Consider the following 6,098-nt stretch of genomic DNA (forward strand, 5'->3'; position numbering starts at 1 on the left):
GCATCCACGCATCACGTTATTAAGATTCCCATCTCCCGCGCTTATTCACTTCACTATCACGTATCATAGAATCACGAGTGTGAGATGTAAAAGAACTACATCAAATTTCTTATTTCCACTTTCTTATTTCTCCTAAATTTGCAGAAATCTCGAAATTGCAAGCACGAGATGAAACCCACAACAAATTTCTTATTTGCGCTCTTGCGTACTGTCATTGATGTCGATGCAGTTAAAAAAATCATTCTCATACGTTCACATTTTTTGTTTTCTAAGATTTAATTGACAATCTTGATACCAATTCAAATATTTTTTATCAACCAAAAACTATAAGATGTAAATTATCTTATTTCCACTGACCCGTTTATCAATTTTCCTCGACGCTCACTGGGCGCTCATTCTGAGCAAGCCAGGACAATGAAAAAGAGTAAAATGATTTACTGAAATATATCAGGGTCACTATATGCGATAGCAATTGCGTCCTAATTTTTAATGACATATTAGTAAAATGAGAGAGGTGAAAAAATAGATAAAGCGGAAGATTGGACAGTGAAAAAGTAAGAGATGGGAGAAAAAGTAACAATGAGAAAGGAAAAAAAATGGGTGAAGTGCATGGACATTAAGGAGGAGGGCGGCCCTTGGGAGCCCGTCTGACTTGATTCGCCTCGGTCCCTCCTCCCTCTAGCCGTCTTCGCCGCTTTGGTCCCTTGCGGCCGACGGCGCCCACAGTAGGACCCCATGCATCGTCTGTCGTGCCCTCAACCTCCTGCGAGGCAACCTCTTGTGCGGTGCTGCCTGAACCGACCCCACTAGACGAGTATTGGCCACCCGCCGTGTGTTTCGTGCGCTTCGAGGTCGAACCCGTGCTGGACTGGACACCTCCGGCCACCTTGCCTCGTCTTTGAAGACCTACCAAACATCAACATGTTTGTATTCTTCGCCGGTGTCGTCGAAATAGACTCGCAAACCCGATCTCAGAATGTCGGCTCACGTGGCAACGCTTTGGAAATGAGTCGTTTCAGTCTTGTAGATGCCGCAGAATTTTTTGACCTCTCTGTCGATTCGGTCAAAGTGAGCGGGGAGCATCTTCAATGTGCGGTGGCGGGACCCCTTCAGCTTAATCTCGTTATAGGCCTCGGTGACCTTTTCCCAGAAGTACTTCCAGGTTTGTTGATTCCCGACGATGGGATCGTACGAGACGCTGATCCAGGCGTTGTACACAGCCATTGTGTCCTTGCGGCTGTACGGATGCCAGCCTACATCCTCCTCCTCCTCGGCCGCCTCCGCCTCTTCCACCACATCAAAATGAGGTGGTTGGTACCCCGCCGGCGTCGACGAGCCTTGGGTGCCCGGCATCGACGAACCGGAACCCGAACCACCCAATACATTGTACATGTCCCCAATCGCCAAACGCGTTGATGTCAAACCCGCCGGAGCCGCCATCGCCAGAGTTTCCGTCGCTGAACATTTTGTGATGAAAATTGGAGAGGTTAGATGAAAATTGGAGAGGAAATGGAGATGATTTAGGAAGAATAGATGTGTGTTTGTGTGGGTAATGATGATGAAATATGAGTATTTATAGAGTAAAAAATATATTAAAAAAGAAAAAAGGTCAAAAAACGGTAATATTACCGTTTGATTTTTTAATTTTTTTATTAAATTTGAATTTAAAAAAAATGATTTATTACGTCAGCGTGACGAAGCCCACTCGTGGGCCGGCGAGTGGGCGTCACGCGTGGCGCTAGCGCGCGTCACGTTGCGTGGGAGCGTGGCGAGACGGCTCGCCATCCGTCTCGGTGGGACGGGCGTCTCGGCGGGATGGTGATGAGACGGGACGCTGCAACGCGTCCGCGTCCGTCTCGTATCGGAGGGACGAGTTAAGAGCATCCACAATGGCGGCGTCAGCGTAGGCACGCCGATTTTTCGCTGACGCCGAACCATTGCAGCTCGCGTCAGCGAAATCGGCGTCAAAATCAGCGTGCCTACTGCCTACGCCGATTCTTGGTCTGACGCCGATTCTCACGACGCCATTGTAGGCCCCGAATCGGCGACAGACCGGCGGAAACATTTAAATTCTTTTTTAAAATTTTTCGAAACACTATATATACGCGATTTTGACGTCATTCTCATTCGCACCACTTGTATAAACGAGTACTCTCTATATCTTAATTTCTGTACTAAAAAACAACGAGAAATGGAGAACAACTACGACGGTACTCCAGTGACGTCCGGGTCTCCGACTCTCGTGGGAGGTGGTTGGCCGCAGATACCCAGGTACTACAACATGTACCTGTGGCAGCAGATGATGCCACAGATGGGTGCCGGTGGAAGTGTGCCGGCTTGGCAGGGGGTACCGCCGATGCAACCCCCTATGCAGATGATGCCGGTGTGGGCACCCGGGATGCAGCCACCGGCGCAGCAGATGATGCCACTGCCGCAGCAGAGATGCCACCGCCGCAGGGGACGCCCGTGGGGGAAAACGTCTATCGGCCGACATTTGATTTTTCCACCGGTTCTTCCCACACATCAACCCCAACGGATGCACAGTACACGCCGTTTGAGACCTTCTCCTTAGAAGAGTTGGGTTTTGATATGAACGCGGTTCCGGAAACCCCCATTCCAAGCCGTGGAGTAGGGTGGGGTCGGGGCGCCCCTACGAAGAAGGGCAAGGCCAAGAAGGTCGGCGAGTCGTCGCAGCCTATTGAGGATAGCGGGGTCAGGAGGAAGTGGACGGACGCGGAGAACGTTGCGCTGGCCAAGGCGTGGGTGAGTGTCTGCGATGATCCTCTCGTTTCGAACAACCAGAGGATCGTCAACTTGTGGGTCAAGATAGCCGCAGCCTACAGGGCATTTTGCCCTGAAGGGAGACCGCGCACCGGGGATGAGTGCCGGAAGTGCTGGGACCGAATGAGGTCTGGCCTCTCTCCATTTTCGGGTTTGTACGCCAACGCCCTCCGCATGCGGACCAGTGGCTAAACAGAGGAGGACTGCAAGAGGATTGCCGAGAGAGCACACCCGGATCCCGTGCATAAGTACTACGAGTTCTCCTACTGGACCTCCTACCTTGTGCTCAGCGAGTCGGAGAAATTCCGGGCAGGTGTCGAGACTGGCTGGCCGAACAAGCAGAGGCTGAACTATACCGGTGAGTATAGCGGCAGCAGCGGTGGTTCCCACGACCTCCCCGAGACGGCCCAGGATCTCCCGACCCCTCGTTCGTTCGGTCGCCACCTAGCCCGGTTGGCCAAAGGCAGGCGCAACGGGAAGCGTGGGGGGCACCCCAAGTTCCCAGGAGGTCGAGTCGGCATCCCGCATCGGCAGGTCCATTGACAAGCTCAAATTCTTCACGCGTCAACAAACGCGCGCTCAAATGGTGAAGACCTTAGCCAACTTCCGGACGGCTACGGACCCCGATGAGAAGTCTTATCTTCGCGTATTGCTCCAGAGCTTGCGTGAAGAATTGGAGGGGTTTCAGAGGGATATCGGCGGGAGTAGCGGCGGCGTTGGGGCGCGGCGGCGACGGCGACGAGGAGTGATGTTTTATGTAATTTTTTTTTACTTTTTAATTTTTGTACTTTTTTTAAATTAATGTACTTTTTTAAAAATTTTGTACTGCTTTAAAATTTTAATATTATTATGCATTTTTCCCGTATTTGTCTCGTAAATTAAATTCTGTATATTGCTACGTCTGTAAATTAAATTATATAATTGTTATTAGTGATGTGGATATGCTATGGGAAGGCTATGTGAGAGCTATTGCATGTCCAGTTGCATGTCCAGATGATGTGGCAGGAGGATTTTAGTGCTGATGATGTGGCAGTGGAAAAGCTATGTTAGGACTATTGCATATCCAGAAGTACTGTGGATGCTCTAAGAGACACCCGCTTGATGCGTTGCTGGTGCTCTTAGGCTCTTTCTTCGGGAGTTTCTTCCGACATCAATTTCCCCAAATTGAAAGTTGACCCCATTCATCAAATCTCGAAATTTCTTAAATCGGTCGATATGCCTCAGAGACACTCAAAGAAAACAACGATTTAGCATTCTTCACGTACGATGAGAAGCGGAAGCTTGGTTATGGCACGCAGAGTGAGAGATTGGGAAGAGATTCCATCAAACCCTTCGACGCTTGTTCACTCTGCTTGAAGCCCTTTATTGACCCCCCCTCTCCTGCTATAAAGGCCATATTTTCTGCAAATAGTGCTTTTTGGAATGCCTTTTAGCCCAGAAGAAAGATATCCACAGGTGATCTTCATCTCCTATGTTTATGGATTTCATTTTTGTTTTAAATGCTAACTGTTGTTGATTTGTGTTCATGCTGTTGGATTCACATTTAATTAGTGTGATAGTGTTTGTTTTCTGAGCATTGTGTTGAATTCTTAGTAAAGTTAGGTTGTTAATTTGTGTTCATGTTGTTAGATTCACATTGAATTAGTGTGATTTTGTTTGTTTTCTGAGCATTGTGTTGAATTCTTAGTGAAGTTAGGTTATTGGAATTCAAAGCCTATTTGGGGAAACTGTGATGTTTAAGAAATCTGTTTTCAAGTGCAGAAAGTCAGCAGGCCATGCTGCTCAACAGAAACAGGAAAAAGAAGATGAAGACAAGCTTATGCTGCAAAAAGCTAGAGAGCTCGATGCGTTTGATCAGCAGAACCACACCACAGTTCAACGATAAGAACTACAGTCGAGACAAAAACCAACAGTGTGAAGACGACCTCATACCAAGAGGAAGCACTCCCTCCGTACAATGAAGGCTTTTTGGCTACCTTCTGCAACGCCCGAAGCTCCTAATAAAGTGCACGCTCCGTCAACAGACACGAAAATCTTCCCCGTAGTTTTCACAGAAGACGCTACTTTACAAAACTTATATATATTCCCTAGTTGCAAGGTCACGCTGACAAATACACTCGCGCTCGTGGCCTTGAGTTCTTGCGGGCACGTCTTCTGCAAGAAGTGCGCTGACAAGTTTGTCGCTGTCAATAAGGTCTGTCTAGCCTGCGACAAGCCTTGCAAAGAGAGGCATCTTGTGAGTCTTGCCAAGGGTGGAACTGGTTTTGCAGACCATCTTGAAGCTAAAGACTTTAAACATTTAGGTAGCGGTTCGGGCCTCGGGCTCGTTAGACCAGCAACCAAGACTTGATCTGGGGGTAGTTGGAGGTGTTTTATGTATCATATATTTTGCAAGAGAAAGGTTTCAGATTGTATCAGAAATTCAGAGTTTCTAATTCGAGTGTTTACCATTTTTAACAATGATGGATTTGTCTCAAGTAAATTGTTTTCACCACTGCATATTAGCAAATCATATTGAAATACTTCAATTTCTTAGTAGTGAAATTCTTATTCCTAGAATTGACAAATAATACTACAAATTTGTGAATACATAAAAATATTAACACAATTAGTGAGTGAATCTTAATGTCCCCTAAACTTTGTTTAATTTTTTTCATTTTTAGTACCCAGTCACAACCTACAATTCATGAAAATGCAAGTAGTTGAGAGGTCTTAGTTGGTACCAAAAATATTTAAAATAATCACAACTTGACAAGAAATGGCAAACTGAAGCACCAACAATCACAACTTGGTTTCCCCAATTTCAATATGAATCCTGCATACAAGTCTTCTAGCATTACTATTTACAAGCTCTAGCAATTCCAAATCTGTCAACTTGAGAAGGTTTTGGTTAATTCAATCTATTCATACTACTACATTTCGAGCAGGTAAGCTAAACGATTTTTTACACGAGCCAAAACGAAGAAGAATACAGCATAGCAAAACAAGCTGCATCATCTCTGAGTAATGCAAGTTGTTATATTAGTAAAACTCTATTTCCCATTGTTTCTCACAACATGGAGACAGCAACCACTAAGCCATTCTCTTTGACAAATATATGTTAAAGAGTCTCAACATGACAAGAAAGTTGCAGACATAACAGCTGCAATCATAAAGCATATTCATTCTCTCAAAGAAACAAATTGTAAAAATCATCACTGAACAAGGACTAGTAAGTAGAGGAAAAGATACTTGCGCGAGAAAGCATACAAACGTATATTATGAACACGTTAAGATGAGAGCCGAGTGCCAATACGGTCTAACAAAAATGTCTCAAT

At 46.0% G+C, this 6,098-nt stretch overlaps 1 pseudogene; it reads left to right on the plus strand.

The window, feature by feature from the left end:
• The first annotated feature begins 3,874 nt into the window (after nt 1–3,874).
• On the plus strand, nt 3,875–5,275 carry LOC121783723 (annotated as a pseudogene).
• The last annotated feature ends 823 nt before the right edge of the window (nt 5,276–6,098 follow it).

Source organism: Salvia splendens, chromosome 21 (assembly GCF_004379255.2).
Source record: "Salvia splendens isolate huo1 chromosome 21, SspV2, whole genome shotgun sequence".
NCBI lineage: Eukaryota > Viridiplantae > Streptophyta > Magnoliopsida > Lamiales > Lamiaceae > Salvia > Salvia splendens.